Source organism: Chenopodium quinoa, unplaced genomic scaffold, assembly GCF_001683475.1.
Source record: "Chenopodium quinoa cultivar QQ74 unplaced genomic scaffold, ASM168347v1, whole genome shotgun sequence".
Classification (NCBI taxonomy): domain Eukaryota; kingdom Viridiplantae; phylum Streptophyta; class Magnoliopsida; order Caryophyllales; family Amaranthaceae; genus Chenopodium; species Chenopodium quinoa.
The window spans coordinates 718,132-732,998 of NW_018742372.1; the positions used below are offsets into that span (position 1 = coordinate 718,132).

The window sequence follows — 14,867 nt, forward strand, 5'->3', positions numbered from 1 at the left end:
TGAACTGAACTGAAAATAAGTTAGAGTAAACAGGCCCAAAGTCACAAGTTGGAAAGCATTTTCACTGTTTGTAATGATTGTTAAAACTCTTCTTTATAGTGTTGAAACTGGATCACACAATTTAAAAATCAAGGGTTCATATTCATGGGAGGAAAAAATTAAAGAGGTGAGTTTTGATGAGGAAAAATAGAGAATATTTTTAAGAGTTATGGCAGTAAATAATAAAAAACGGAGGAAGTAAATAATAAAGGGCTTTGCTATTCATAGCCTTTAGGACTATGCATAAAAATTATAAACTGCATTGAAAAATGAAATATACACTTATATGAAAACATTTCATTGAAAAATGAAATACACAATTATTATATGAAATTGTTTTTATATATTTTTCAATTGAATCTTTTTATATAATAAATGTATATTTAACTTTTCAATGGAAATCTGACATTTATTAGAGGGAGCCCCAGTTAATCTCTGAGATTAACATTTCAAGTTAATTTCCTCTCACAACTTTCTACATTTATTTCTGTGCCATTTACTATATCACTTTTATTATTTAAAAAATAAAAGTAAAATAATATTTTGTGAGAGGAGATATATTTTCATGTTTATTTTAGAGATAAACTTGAATTTTTCCCATTTATTAAGATCAATTTATATGATTAGCAAAACTCAATAATAAAAGTCATTGATTATTTTAATGAATGATTTATATTGCACAAACTCTACCACGCAGAGTTATTTTAGAACTTTAAAGGATCCAAATACGGCTCATTAAGGGGAAATTTTTTTTAAAAAATTTGATGTTCCACTTGTCTTATATCTTGTTTTACCAATTGCCAAAAAAAAAATGGCAAAAGATTAATTAAGAGTTCTCAAGACAAATTAAGCTTCGTGCTACTGCTCTGCTCATTGCTCAACTCCACAATTTAGGAAAAATGAGAAATAGTAGTAAGAAAAAAACAGAGATGAAACCCGGTTTTTGTTCGAAATCAAACATTACAAATCATCAAAGAAACTCCGAATTCAGTGATGATATTGAGTCAACGATTGACCCCTTTACCTTTCTTCAATTGCTCTGGTAATTTTTCTTTCCATGCAAATAATTTTCATCATTTTTTGTGAATTTTTTTTATCTTTTAAGGTTTATGCCATTATATGAGCTTCTGAAATTTGCTTATATTTTCTGCCAAAATCAGTATAATTTCTGTTCTGATTAGACTTTTGGGTTTTAGCGATTTATGTAGTGTTAATTGATCATTGATTATACAAGTAGATTGGAAAACTGTTGTACAATTGCATTTGGGAAACCCTAATTGAAGGTCTTAGTTGATTAATACTGTTATAAGATGCTAAATATAGAGCAGTTACCCTTTGAATAACAATTGGGAATGAAATTTATCAACATTAATTGTGGATTGAGATTGAATGACTGACTGCTTAGTGAAGTAACCAGTGTATCATAGAATAACTTCTTACAACATTATAGCGGAAAACACATCGTTGTAGGCGGGATTGGCGGAGATGGGCGTGAGAAAGTCTTGTGGTTGAGGTTAGAGCTTATGAAGGAGTTAACCAAGATTATTGGTCTTAGCCATGAACACAAGATGTTGGATATGGAAATAAAAGTTGTGTTAAGGAGAATAAAAATGATCATGATTTCGAATTTACAAGCTTTTATGTAAATGGTTGTTTTGGACTTTGGTTCCGAATTTGAATTTTCCAGTACTCATTGAGGTTGATTACTTTTGAGTTTTGATCATGAGTCATCCAAGCTAAGTAGTTATGTTCTAGTATATGAGTTACTATGTTTGAATAGTATATCTTTAATTTTATTAAACAATGTTCCAAACTTTTATCCTTTAGTTTCTGGATAAATTTGACTATCTTTGTTAATATTCGGTACTCTCTCCATTTTGAAATCCGTGTTAAACATAATTTAATAACCGACTGTGGATTTCCTAGCAGTAACAATATATGGCTTGTTCGATAAAATCAGGTTATACAATTTGAGTGAAAGATACCAAGGTTTTTTGCAACTTCTTAAGATGTAAAAATATATAATAAGATTCTGTATCCAAGTCAAGTGTTGTGGTTCATGCTGAAAATCTGTCAAATGTGAAGGATTTTTTTATCGGTGAAGACTCAAAGTTAAACAAAAAAAAAAAAAAAATTGTTTTTTTTTTAAAAAATTTTAATTTGTTACTCCCTCCGTCCCAAAAAGATTGCAACATTTTCCTTTTTGGATGTCCCAAAAAGATTGCAAGGTTTCTATAAATGCTATGTGGGATCACCACTTTACTTTAACAAAAACTAAATTTGGGCCCAACTTATTTTCTCTCTCTAAAACTCTTCTCACAAAACATAAAAAATAACATTTTCTCTATGTTGCAATCTTTATGGGACGGAGGGAGTATATGTTTGTTACATTTGAAGCTGTTTTTATATTTGTGTACATCATCCTTAGGACTTGATTACGCATGTTCATCCAATTTCTTGTAAAATCTTTGCAAGGGTTTTCCCACAGTTAATCACACTTGAATAACTTTCCAGTGGCTTTGATGTCAGCTGTTGATATCACTACATCCCAAAGATTTCAGCATGAGAATTTGTTTGATTTGCATCATGTCATTTGATGCATAGTCATTGGATGACAGACTAAATTTCAGCAAGAAAAGTTGTAGAGATACAGAAGCATATTATTCAAAGATTCCAAATTGTGCCAAACGCAATTGACAATTGAAAACACCTTTGTCATGACTTTTGTTACATTTTGGGCATTGATGAGAAATTCCTAGGGTCAAACAGCTGTTATAAGTATCACAAAGCTATCTAAAGAGAAACTTTTCAACATATGTGTTGATAGTAAGATTTATCTATCCCCCTTGTGGTTAGCTGTTCCTTTATGGTTTTTTTAAGAACTTGAAAACAATTTGATTTCAAGTTCTTAGGGAACCCCGTTTCAGTAAACCAAGTAGCTTAAGCTAAGGAATATTTACCCTTGAGAACTGAGAAGCAAACAAAGATGGGACAATGAGAGTACATGATATTTTTAATACAACTAGGGCCTTGACGTTGAAGAACTACTGCTTGGGGTTATTAGTTCTCTAAACTGAAGGTGAGTTCGAGTAACTAGTCTAGATTGTATGAAAAATGGTCATATGCTACCATTCACGAGTGGAATATTACGTCCTCCATTTCTTTTTATTAGATGTTACACTTTTTTTTGAACTCCAATGCAATTTAAGGGTATGACAGAGATGGAGAGAAAAAATAAATATAAACAGAGGAAGTACTAAGAAGACATTTACAAATTATTTGGGTCATATATTCATGAAGCACACCATATTGATGTTGGAGGATGCTTCCATGTGGATGGTGGGATGCTGTGATTATATATCATAGTTTCTTAATGCAGTTATTAGATGCAAAAGTGGAAAACTCTTTTTTACCCTTAAATTAGAAAAATAACTACCATTGTACACCCCAACCCTGTGAGTTTTCTGCTCTAATTTTCCAGTATTGTGCTTGTCGCTACCATGACCATCTGATATTTACTGCGAATATGAACACTTTAAATCCAGTGTAGTTGTGATATTGCATCTTTTCATTGTGCATTCTATGGGTGAATTTTAGCGCTGACTTTTCATGATGCATAAATTTGGGTATATGGGATGACATAGGAACTACGGAGTAAAACTTTAGGGAAAACAATAGCTTGGTTTTCTGCAATTGCAAGACTTTATGAGTTTATGACTAAATGCAACTTCATGTCAATAATTTATTGACAAGCCAAGATTGCGACACAATTTGTAGAATGCAATTAGCAATGAAGGAAAGCTGACCAAGGAATAACATTTTTTTTAATTTTTTCCCTTTTTTAATCAAGGGTGTTTTGGGTTTTTCAATTTGTGTATTTAGAATCACTTACTTGGCGGTACCTTATATGATTAAAGATTTCTCAAGTTAGTTAATGATCATACTTATTGAAGTATTTCAAGTAAAGATACATTATCTGATGACTAGATGTCTTAAAGAATACAAAACAATGGAATTAAGGGGAGATAGGTACCATTGTGTAAATCAACTTTACAACTTACAGTTTTGGGTGTGTTGAAAAATTATAACATTCTACTTTCCTAGTTGAAGGTAGCTATTGTAGGCACAAAAAGTTCAGGGAACCAGAGCTTAATATTAAAGGTAGTCATGTTTAGGTGTTGATGCTGTGGGGATTCTTTGACAACAATTTCTCATTTGAAGTCTTATGCTTTGGTCAACTGCATCTTTGATTTTAGTCAAATTTAAAGCTTAAATTTTTCTTTAACTAATTGTAAATCATGTTCAAAATCAATCTCTACTACACACTTGGGCGGGTTTGCTGCCAATGACATTTCCAGAAGTTCAAGAATTCGACAGTGTGATGACTCTGCAGTCTTTACAACTCAAGTTCATTTTTTAAGGAGCTTCTTATTTGCAGGAATGGAAATTTGTTTTACAATTCAACAATTTAAGGAGTGACAGCTGAGGGCTTATGCTGGTGACTTGTTCAACTCTTAAACAGGTTAACCTTTGACATATCTTCCAGTGAACTAATACTTAGTGTATGACAAGTTTGAAAGGCTCTAGCTCTCAATCTCTTACACCTTGGTAACTTTAATGTGTGCAGCTGACCGACTGATGGTTTTTTAAACTTTCCAAGGCTATGACTTGAGCTTCTCTATAGTATAATTGGCAAAAAGAGTTCGAGACTTGAATCTTCAAAATGTAAGTTTAGCCTTTTCTATTTTCCATATAGGATGGGGTTCCAATGACATTTGTGTAAGCTACCTATTTTTATGCTTTACACTGATATACTGCCCAATGTTATTGTTATTTATTGAGGTCTTTTGCCAAAAGATGTTTATCGTGTTTGCTTGTTGAACTTTCACTGGTATCATCACAATTACGTGCGAATTTGATGAGGGAATGATCTGTATCTTTTAATGGATGTTGTTAGCTTGTTATGCAAAGTCCATGCATTGGACTAATAAGGTTGTCCTTTTTTTTGCCATTTAGCCTATAAATATATATAAATTGCATGAGGAAAGGGCTATTACAGAAAAAGTGTTCACCATCTTTTTTTTGGTGCAAATGAGCCACAAGGGCGGGTAGTTGGGGGAATATGAGGATTCGAACCCGTGAACACAAGAATCAAAGGTGGACTTGGAGCCACTGCTCCAAACCCCTTCCTAAAAAGTGTTCATCCTCTGATTGTGTTATACAATTGATAGATCTACCATGCAGGTAACCTTCCAAAGCATTTGAACTTTCATGAATTTACCATTCCTTTCTACTAATAAATGTCGTCATGTTTTGCTTAGTTCCTTATAAGTGAATAAAGACTTTTATGATTGGCACCATCAACGACTGCAAAGGGATGGTTGCATCCTTTTTACTCCCTCCGTTACGCATTACTTGCAACAAATTGGCTTGGGGGAAATCCTAGGCAAAATTTGTTAATGATGGATAAAGGTGTAGTTTGGTAAAAGTAGGAGAGAGAAATAACATGTGATTAGGAGAAAAAAGAGGAAAAGAGAGGAAAAAACAAAAACAAGTACAAAAGGGGTGGGGACCTAAGTAATTAAATGTGAAAAATTTTACCATAAAAAAGAAATAGAAAAACTGTTGCAATTATTGTGTAACACTTATTTTTGGAAACTGTTGCAAGTAATGTGTAACGGAGGGAGTACAAAATAAACCTCAAAAATCTGAATGGAGGCTTATAGTTGGGCTATTATCAAAGAAATGCATTTCTCCAAAATTTGTCATTTTATGACATCCTTTAACTTCAACACTATTGAAATTTAGCAAAGCTTTTATGCAAGTTCCTTATTGTGGTAGACTAGACATAATAGAATTATTGAAGTGAAGATTCAGTAAGCTTTCCTCTTTCGACACCAATTTATTTTGTTTTGACTTGCCAGTCCTTGGACAAAGAACTTGAATTCCATTGTGTTATTTGGATGGATTTTTTACTGACTTAGTCAAGTGTGCTCTGCTTTATTTTTATTGCCAGTAATATATGCTTCCGTTTTGCTTCTCACATATTTTTCTCCATCAGTTACATTGCTTTTTATGGCTCAAAGCTTGTATTTTGGTTGTGTGATGGTTATGTCTTTTTTGTGAATGAACATTGTACAAGGGCTGGACTTCTATATACCGGGTTTTGCATGAACCACTTGTTCGCCTAGACTTAGTCATAAAAGGATTTTCGATTTTATTTTTTTTGGGAAAAGTGAATTTTTTTGAAGGACTACTGAAAGTTGTATCTTTTTTAGATGAGAATGACCTTTAAACTGAATTAATCTGAGTTGAACTGAATTGTTTGGAGAACTGGAAAATTGGGTATATATCACTCTGAAACTGTGTCTTTATAAATTTTGTTTCCGAACTACTTGATACTATATCTTTTTATTACTGGCTCATAAATTATGGCTTCATTTCAGTTTATGTTAAACTAGTTGAATTGGGCTAATTGCTCAATCATCCTTTAGTTCCTCTTTAATTTTATTCCTTTTCCCTAATTTTTGTTAAAAAAAATTTTAAAATGGACAAGCTAGAGGTTAGGGATAGAGTTCTTTGGTTCATGTGGTAGCAAGTTAGATTAGAAGTAATCCTTAATTGTGATGTATATCATGACTTAATAATGTAAAATATGTATGTAAAGGTATGGATCATGTTAGAATAATCCATGGTCTGATGTTAAAGCTTTCATTTGTGTTATTTCGTTGGAAAATCCGTGTTTGCACTTGAGGTCTTGGTCATTTTGGATCCTATGTGTGCTCCCTACTTTTTGAAATTGATTCCTTCTATGCTAATATTTGATTTTGTTTTTTTGTTGTGTTGTGAATCGAAAATTTAGAAGTTGGGAAAAGTTTGAGTTGGAGGGTGTGCTGGTTTTCCTAATGGTTTGTTGATTAAAAGGAAGTAAATGACATACAAGGAATTATTTGACAGATTAGTTTATAGGGGTCTAACTTCTCTGTTTCCTTTTAAAATCTTGTGAAGATTGTGAGAGTTTAAGAACTTCCATACTTGATTTCTTTTGTGTGTTTCTTCTTTTTCATTTTTCTTTTCCGGTTTTCCTCGTACTTCTAAAATAGTACCCCGGTATTTAGAATTAATTATAGCACATAGTTTTGTGGGTATTTGAGAATTATTCTAGCTATTCTAGTAGTTTTTATTGCTAAGAAAACTTTTGAATACTTCTGACCAATAATTTTATCCGTGAATACTAGGGATATGACCTAAAATGCCCAACAAAATTATGAATCAAAGTTTCAGTGGTTACTCTGAGAAAACAATTTTCAAATCTGCTACTAGAATGCATTCCTAAGGACTAAGGGGTTAGAACGAGAGCTTAGTTCACAGATGTCACTTGGTAGTTGGTACTTCTAGACATCTAGTTCCTGTCATGCTTACGATACCATGGTAATTATCTACATCCATTTTAATTTTAAAGAAAATATGTTTTGCATCTTCTCTTTTAGTCTACAATTTATAGACTTGCACCCAAAGTGAACAAGGAAATGTTGAAATTTTTAGGATAATCTTGAAATTTAATATTGAGAATTGCCCCTTAGTTTCTTTTAACATTTTCATCATCCTTTTTTTTCCCCCTTTTCTTTATTTTCTTATACTGCAAATGTCATTCAATTCCTTCATTTTCTTTTAGTACCTTGCACCTTCTGATTTTTGTAGAGTCTTGTATGAAGATCAGAAATCTGGAATGTTTTAATTCTGAAACTGATGATGAAGTATATATTGGAATTTTGTATTTCCATTCATAATGTTCAGAGAAAATATTTCACGTGTTTTCCATTCATAATGAAGACTTGCACCCAGAGTGTTTGTTTGACATAGTATCTTGTGATCCTTCGTTTGTTTCTATATTTGACTCTTTCTCGCCTTCTCTTTTTCTTCAATTTCTTCTAACATGCGCTTATCATATGTTTCTATTATACCTTTTGTTATTTGCGTGTCATTTTTCTTTTTTCTTTTCTTTTTTCTTGTGTTACTTCTGAAAGGAGTAGGATTTGGGGATTAGTGAATGAAAAAAATTGTAATGCCTTGAGTGGTGCTATTCAGAATCATTTAAAGCAGCAAGACTTCATGTTACTTTCTACTTCACCAAACTGTAACGTAAGGAAAAAGTGGCCATGTCGTCTAGCCATGGTCAAACTGTATTCATTTCTGCATGATAACGGATGAGTTAATCCTGCCAAATGGATCCCTGAAGTCACTTGTTACAGTATTTCAGCTTAAAAATTATTGGGTTTACCCTTTCCGTGCTTGCTCTTATTGCAGCCCCCTTTTTATAAAATTTACTTGAATAATGAAAATACTTCTCTTACCAAATACATTGATACTTAAATAAATTTCTCTCTCTTTCTATCTTTTCTGTTTCTTTTACCTCACAAATAAGAGGTTTGATGGATTTTGATGCTAATGAAGGTGTAGATAGGATTAGTGATTTGCCTAACCATATCCTTTGTCATATCCTGTCGTTTCTCCCAACTAAATATGCTGTAGGGACTAGTGTTTTGTCAACTAGATGGAGATATCTTTGGACATCTGTTCCTGTTTTCAACTTTGATGGTAGGCTTCATGGTGGATTCAATTCTATCTTCAACATGAATGTATTTCTGGAATCAGAGATCACCTTCCGAAATGTTGTTAATAGAGTAATGCTTCTGAATAGCATTCCTAATATTCAAAAGTTTCGCCTTGTTTACGATTGTCATTATAATGCTGCTCCTATTTTTACATGGTTGCAAGTGGGCATTTCCCATTGTATTTTGGAGCTCAATCTTGACTTCTGCTTGTCAGTTTTAATGGAATTAATGATGTTGCCTAAGAACTTTTTCATGCGCTGTACACTTGTGGTGTTGAAATTATCTCGTATGCCTCTTATTGTCCCTTCTTTTGTTAGTTTCCCTAAGCTTAAGGTCCTTGAGATTAGGAGAATGGTGTACCTAGATGACTAATCTATTCAGAGGTTGCTTTCAAGCTATCATGAAGAGTTGGTCGTAGAAGAAACCACAAGGGAGCAGCCATGGGTGATAAAAATCTCCATATATACATTGATAAGACTTTCTTTTAGTCATAAATATGTGATTGATATATAGGTAGATTGCCTATACAAATTTGTCATCAACGCCCCAAATCATGAGTACTTTTAAGTCAAAGGTCGTATATCAGATAATTTTGTGGTAAAGAGTTTGGGAGCTTTAATAAATGTGGAATTGGATCTCTGCCAAACTGGTGTTCTTCCTAAAGTCACTAGTCTTTGTCAGCAACGTGTCATTTATCTCTTCAAATGGATAGCAAAAGTGAAGTTCCTTTCGCTGTCTCAAGACATAATTCAAGTACATTTATTTGTTTTTTTTATAGACACGCGCTGCCTAATGATGGTTATCATAGAATAATTGTTGTGGTTTGTCATTGTGTTGATGCTAATATATGAATTTCATGGGGGGTGTAGCTGCTATGTGTGGATGATCTGAATCTACCTAGATTTTTCAATTTGACAAAGTTGGCATTAGGTATTGGTGTTGATATTTGTTGGAAAAGGCTAGTGATAGAGTTATCAAATGCTCCCTTGATATGGAGATTCTTACCTAAGGTTAGCTGGAATCATGCTAATTGAATATGGTAACTTCTAACTCTTGGATTTGCATGACACTGTATGACTTAATTATAATGTTGTTTGCAGTAAGGACTTGCTGGGGACGTAGAAGTATTGCACATGACTCCACCACAGCCTGTGCCTGATATTTTGCTATCTCAGCTCCCGAAGATTCTTCTTTAGGAGCTCTATTCTAACTTTCCGCTGAAGCTGTGGAGTTTTTGCCGCGGGATGTCGAAGTGGTTGAACATATCCTGCCAGTGTTCAGACATGCTAAGAAGCCAGATTGGTCATATCTTCTGAACCATATAAACCTTTTTGCATACTTGAAGACTTGTTTCAGTTGCAAACGAAGTTTAGGCTTTGTGTGAGAGATTAATATTACATTTTCTTTCTGTCTGAATGACTGATTTGTGACTCGTCTATGTTTATTTTATTTGGTTGTATGGCGAGAACGCTTTGAATCTTGAGCTTGATTTTCATATGATGCAGAACTTCTTTCCGTTGATAACATTGAAATGTATTTGGTTTCGTTTAGTTTTTGTTTAGATTTGCAGCAAAACCATGGTGTCACCTTCAAGATGTCTAATTGCTCGTGATGCCTTGTTAGCAAGGCGAAGGGATTGCCTAATTTCGTCTAGGTCATAGAGGTTGTTTCGGGTGTTTTTAGTCCCTCGGGAGAGTTACAATATTGGGTATGAGCGCCTGACTTCTGTACCTGCAAAACCACGAAACTCCGGTTGGGTGGAGTTCCGCCTCCAAAGATCAAGTAGTACGATTCCGGATGAGTAAGCGTGCGGAAAGTAAATGGGCGTTTCTCTCTGATTCAGGGAGATTCCGCAATTAATATTACTCGGGATTTGTGTATGTATTTTATGAATGGGTAATAAATGAGGATTTTTCCCCTATTTATAGCAGATGAGGATCTGCTCCCCCATTGGAGGTATATTGCCACGTGCCAGCATCCAATTGGATCCTGTTGGGCCTCTGGTGGGTTGTCACGTGTCATGATTTTACTGGGCCATGTGGCATAGGGTATTTTTACCCTAAACATTTGCCCCTCACAGGTGTGACGTGGCGTAGCCACGTGTCACCTGTGACAGGTGTCAAGCACAGGGGAGGCGACAGTTGATTTGCTTCCCGCCTCTTTCTTGGATTCGAATTTTGAAAAGTTGAGGCAGAAGGTGGCGATTCGCCTTCTGGGCTTGTCAATAAATAGAGGCGCACCCCCTCTCTTCTCTTCACTTTACACATTTTGCAAAAAATTCTCTTGAGAGCTCTGATACCGGCTGCTTAATTGTGCACCTAGCTTCCTTGCTTGAACACATCCGGATACCGGTTGAGTGCTTCTTCAATCAACTCATCCAGGTACTGTCTGGCTCTTGATTTATTCTTGATTTGAGTAGAACTACAGGCGGCTTTAAACCGTCTAGGGCACCTTAAGCCCTTTCTTTCATGTCTTGGATTTGGTAGACCCACAGACGGTTTGGATCGTTTGGGGTATCTTCAAACCATGGTCTTCATGACCGTCTGAGGTACCTTCAAACAATGGACTTTCGAATAATGCATCCCATAGGCCCACAGACGGTGATATACCGCCTGTGGCATCTCTAAACAATGGTCTTCAAGGAGTTGCATTCAAAAGACCCACAAACGGTTACATGCAGTCTGGGGCATCTTCAGACAATAGCTTATCAAAAACTTGCATTTCATAGATCCTCAGACGGCTAGGAGCCGTCTGGGGTATTTTCAAACAAAGGATCTTCAAGTCAAGACCCACATACGGTTTTGGACCGTTTGGGTTGTCTTCAGACAATTGCTTTTCGAAACTTAGGATCCATCATACCCTCAGCCGGACTTAATCCGTCTAGGGTATGCTCGAGCAATTTTCTTCATAACCTGCTCATGATCTGCTCTTATAAAACCCTCAGCCGGCAATAATCCGCCTGGGCATTTCTAAGTAATTTTCATCATAACTTTATATACATTCATAAGACCCTCAGCCGGTATTATCGCCGCCTGGGGGCTTTTAGGCAATCTTTATCGATCCCGCCTGGGGGGTCTTTGAACAATGCTCTGCAACCTAATTCATTAGAACCTCAGGCGGCCTATATGCCGTTTGGGGGACCTTTGGGCAAGCTTCCTTGATACCGCCTGGGGTATCTTTGAGCAAGATTTTTTAATACCGCTTGGGGTATCTTTAGGCAAGCTTCCTTGATACCGCTTGGGGTATCTTTGAGCAAGATTTTTTTATACCGCTTGGGGTATCTTTGGGTGATTTTCTTCCAAAATGCCTAACTGTTTGTCTTTGTGCTTCAGGTATTTAAACGTGAACTGACTGCTCCGCCTGTGGCATCTTCAAGCCACACTTTGGAATCTCAACCAAGTCTTCTTCAGACGTCTTCATATATTCAAGGTATCGCCTTTGCCCCCTTGTAACCTCTTGAGTTTACCGGTTGTATAGGTTAGAGAATAATGGACTCTCCCAATACACACATGGCACGGCCTAGGGCAGTTGTCAACCGGTCACCGGATATGGCTGAATCTAGGACTGGGGATGCCGTCTGGGGGTGTATGGAACACCCTTACTTTTCTGCGAATCCGACCGTCTCTGTTCTTGTGCAGGACATAATGACTCGGACAAGGAAAACGACTGTTGACCCCGAGTGCAAGTCAGATGATTCAGCCGGATCTCCGGTTGAAGATGTTCCCTTTGATCAACCAGGCGTTCCGAGTACGCCTGGTGATGAGATTCTTGAAGAATCCGGGAGCTCAAGTGGTGAAGAAACCGATCAGGAAGCCAGATCTACAGAGTTTACCATGACACCGGATGCCCCTCAAGATAATGAGGAGGCATACAACTGGCCTTCAATAAACAATCCAATGGAGGCGCACATGAGCGCCTGGGATGTTGTGACGTTAAACGCAACACTCCCAGCATTTTTGGAAAAGCGCCCGGTTGGAGCCGGATGGGAGGTTGGCGTCCCGCCTGCTACAACAACCGTCGTCTGGGAAGACGACCAGGAGCATGCCGACAATTACTTCGGCTGCTATGATGCGGCATTCAAAGCCGGCCTCCGGTTCCCCCTCCATAGAACAATTAAAGTCATTCTACGGGGTTATGACCTTGGTGTCTGGCAGCTCACACCCAACTCTTGGGTGAACATCATTGGATACATTGCCGCCTGCGAGATGCAGGACGTGACGCCTAGCTGGGAGGCGTTCGCGCAAATGCACTACTTGAGCTGTGCCCCAGGCGGCTGGAATGCGTGGTACACTCTCACTACGGATCCGGAATATATGATGACCTTGGAGAAACCCTCCAAGTGGACGAGCTGGAAGAGCAAGTTTTATTTCGTCTCTTCCCCATCAACGACTGCTAATGACCGGATGCGCCGTTACAATAAGAACCCGGTTCTACTGGGAAAGAAGTGCACCCTACCAAGGGTGCCGGTTGAGGCTTGGGATGCTATAATGGAGCCGAAACTATTTAAGAAAACCACTGAGCCACTGGATGATGGGACACAAATCATTGTCCCCCAATTCTGGGTCCCTCATCCGGACTGGTTTAAAGACGAGGCGTTCCTCTCCGCCTGCGGTCTCAGCACCTTTTGGGACAAACGTAGGTTTACTGCTTAACCGGCGTATTATGCCGCCTGTACTATGCTTGAATGCTCTTACATTTTTTCTTGTTATTTGCAGAGAAAGGACTAGAAATGAATCCTCCGAAAATGACGCTGGCTAAGTCAGCTGCCGAGATAAGGAAGGAGCAGCTTGAACAAAAACGAGCCCAGCTTGCGGCCCGAACGAGCGGGGTAAGCACCAGCTTTCTTTATGTCGTTTGTATATCTTGCAAATAACTTTGATACTGACTTGTTAATTGTCTTTTACAGACGGGAAGCCAGAACATTCCTCGCTCCCTGCGCCAGATGGTGAGGAGGCCGGGTGAGGAGCTCCCCCAACCGCCTCCGTAGAGGCGCAGGGTCTCAGGCGGCCCTGCACCAACTTTAGCCGGCAGAACACCGGCTCCTGAAAGGCCCACGACCGCAGGATAAAGTCTGCAAAGTCTGGGCTTAAGCTCAGAGCCGGCTGAGGCTGGATCTAAGGAGCCTTCTCCTTCTAGCCGGGTGCCAGCTATTGCATCCGGCTCAAATGCGGCTGGGGGTGGTGGCACCCCTCTACCTGATAACCAAGGTATGGACTTCACCTTTGACCCCCCCCCCCGGCCGCTTGGGCCAGTTCGAGTCAAGTCTCATGCTTCTCAGTCGGGGGACTCGGTCGGGAACCGGCTGAATATAGGAGCCGTTTATTCCCAGCACTTAACCGATATCTCTCATGATGCAAATATCTCTTCTTGTTGGTCGGATATGCAAAACTATGCCAAGAGAATGCTAAGGACCCTAACTCGGTCCGAGAGGAAGGTTGTGCCTGGCATCAGCCAGGTTAACCTTGACCGGATTACCTCACTGCTAGCTGAGGTAAGTTACCGGATGGAGTATTTTTGTGCAATCTGCTTATTTACCTGACGGGGTATTTTTGTGCAAGATTTGCTAGCTGACAGTTGCTTTTTAGTTGAATTTCGCTAACTCCATTTCCGGCTGATCTTGCAGGCATTGCTGAGGGTGGATGGGTTAAAAAACCCCTTGCGGAAGGGGCAAGAGGAGGTAAGGGATGCCTAGAATAGGGCAGCCGAATTTATAAATGTCTGTCAAAACAACTCCCTAATGCTTGAAATCCAAACTAAAGCCCGAGAGATGAAACAAGAGGAGCTCATCCAGCAGCTGACGGCTGCTGCTGATACAGCCAACAAGACGGCTGCCGACCGACATCTCCAAATTGACCAGCTCAAAACCGACATCCAAGCTCTGAAGGATGCGGAGAAGGAGAGAGTCGGGTTGAAGAATGAGGTCACCCGGCTGAGGGAGGAGCTGGACAAAGCCAAGAAATAATCTGGTTAAGTCTAAAAAGGAAGCTCTGGACTAGCTGTCGGCTGATCAGACCCGGCTGGTCACCGAGAATGAGCGCGACTGCGAAGCGCGCATGAAGATGGCATGGTCCATGATCCACCCGGACACCGACTATGCCTTCTTCGACTTGAGGTACAAATACGCAACAGAAGTATTTGATGCTCGAGTACTCGGGCTTAAGCAGCCGGCGCCTTTCAAGGAGTGGGCCAGCATTGGGGATGATCAAGCAGAGG

General features: G+C 38.2%; 1 long non-coding RNA gene across 2 annotated transcripts; it reads left to right on the top strand.

Moving 5' to 3' along the window:
* The first annotated feature begins 764 nt into the window (after positions 1–764).
* LOC110696714 lies at positions 765–10,215 on the top strand. Of its 2 annotated transcripts, none has more exons than XR_002506377.1 (4): positions 765–1,081; positions 4,398–4,561; positions 4,667–4,764; positions 9,755–10,215. It is a non-coding gene; the product is annotated as an uncharacterized LOC110696714 (long non-coding RNA). The 2 variants fall into 2 exon arrangements; XR_002506376.1 differs by having other exon boundaries at positions 770–1,081; positions 4,478–4,561.
* Positions 10,216–14,867: the final 4,652 nt, after the last annotated feature.